This window comes from Chrysochloris asiatica, unplaced genomic scaffold (assembly GCF_000296735.1).
Source record: "Chrysochloris asiatica unplaced genomic scaffold, ChrAsi1.0 scaffold00087, whole genome shotgun sequence".
Taxonomy (NCBI): Eukaryota; Metazoa; Chordata; class Mammalia; order Afrosoricida; family Chrysochloridae; genus Chrysochloris; species Chrysochloris asiatica.
Window position 1 is genome coordinate 2903816 of NW_006408605.1, and position 2288 is coordinate 2906103.

Genomic DNA, 2288 nt, shown 5'->3' on the forward strand with positions numbered 1-2288 from the left:
TCTGTGTATTCCTTCCATCTTTTCTTGATGCATTCTGCATCATTCAATAATTTGCCCAGTGAAGTTTATATATATATAACACAATCTTTATGTGTGTATATATATATATATACAGTAATCTTCGGGATCCTCCCAACAAGTCATGTTATTGTAGTATTTTGACAGTTTAGAAATTCTAGGCTCAGAGATCTCAAATCAGCTGTTCAATGTTACACTGCAGGGAAGTGGTGGGGTCAGGTCCTCTGAGGCCTAAAATGACTAGGCGTGTTTCCTTTCTCTCTGTGGGCCCCTCCCTATGGACAGCTCCCAGCTGGGCAGCTGCAGACTTCTGGCCACACGTGGGCGGGTGTTGAGACAATGGAGCAGGTCTGTCCAAGTGTTTAGCCCTCCAAGGTTAACTATTGTATGTGAAGCTAAATATAGCTAATTGTTGGGAAGAAAGAGAAAATAAGATTTACTTTTTGGAAGCTCAAAGGATATGGGCAACTTGAAAGGACCTGGAGGCCTTTATAGACCAGGACTGAGAGGTCATTGTCTAAGCACAGCTGGAGTGTAGTTTCTTGGCAAAGGAAGAAGTGTCTGATAGTCCTTACCCAAAGGGGTACACCATGCTCCTCTGCTCAAAATAGAGACTCCCCATTTTGTGATGGGGAGCCAGCTGGGAGGGGGAAGCAGACCTTATAGCTCTGACCCCTAGAGCCTGACAGCTCTGGTGGAGAGTAGGAAATGGGATGAACATGGAGGGTAAGGGCAGAAGTGGAAGGAGTGCCCAACCTTTGCCTGGTATGGGCTGGGTAAGAGGGAGCCCAGGTGGAATATAGCTCAGTAAAGAGGATCTTGGAGTGAACATGAGGACCTGAGTCAAGATGGCTCCCAGGGGAGGCCAGATCCTGCGTATCCACGGCAACCACTGGGTGAGCTGGGGGTTGATTGTTCCTATGCTGAAAATGACAGAAAGGTCCAGAAAAGGAGGTAGAAGCCAAATAATGACCCTGGTCCTCTGAGTGAGCATTCTAAGGGGATCTTCAAACTGGGTGAGAAGCCATAGTACTTTCAAGTTTAGATCCATACAGGATTCAACTCAACAGCTATTCCAGGGCTGACAGTGAGCTGGTTTGTACTTGGTGGCTGTTCTGATGGTTAAATGTAGAAATAACCTCTAAATTGGCTAGTAATTAGTGACTACCCAGTACTCCCAAAATGACCTCCACCATTATGGTTGTTCCTGCCCTTCCCTTGGGATCCTGCCCCCACCTCTCACAATCCAGCAACCAGGTTAATGCTTAAAACATCAGGGAAATTCCAGAGCCCTTCTCTGGCATGGAGGCCCACCTCCCTTAATTTCACTGGTACCAGATTGTCCCATCTTTTGAATACCATCTTTTCCAGACCCAAAAGAATAACAGCAATCAGTTGATATTTGCTATGTGCCAGACTCACAATGATTCTGTACAACAGAATGAAACACTGCCCAGTTCTGTGCTATCCTCACAGTTGTTGTTTGAGTCAATTCTGCCCACCATTGTATTAATCCAGCTCATTGAAAATAATAGCTAACAAGTATTGGGTGTTCTTTAGGTGCCAGACCCTGGGCTAAGTGTGTTATTCTATCATTCTATCATTGGTTAATGTCCACTAATGCTCAATAATCCTATGTAGTAGATTCTGTTAACATCACCATTTTCAAAAGGAAGAAAAAGAAAACAACCTGAGATGCAGGGCTGGAATTCAAACCCAGGTCACATTGACTCCAAAGCCCTAACTTGGGCATGACTCTGTACTCTCAGTAATAACACAAAAGTACTTATACATTGCCTTGGAAACTATGATTCTAATATTAAAACCTCTTACCTTCCTGCTGGTGTGAGAGTTCATCTTCACCAAGCAATTCTGACTTTGTAGATGTTTCTAAATACAGACTCTGAATTTGATAGATACCATCTTCATATTGTGAAAATAAATTAAGTTGTACAAGAACTTTCCTGGCTAATTTGAGTTAACGTTTTAGTTAAGTGCCTTCAAGTCGGTTCCAACTCATAGCAACCCTGTATAGGATTTCCAAGGAGCAGCTGGTGAGTTTAAACCACTGACCTTGTGGTTCAAACTGACCTTGTGGTAGAGTACTTATCCCACAGCACCAGATTTAATAGTGGCCCCAAGACACTCTGTATAGAGGATGCAGGTTAGACTGCATGGGAATGCAGAGCCTTTCCCCAGCTCCACACTCATCATCATTGTCCAGACTGTAGAGCATTCCGGGAAATTCCCCTTCCTGATTTTCTTTCTTT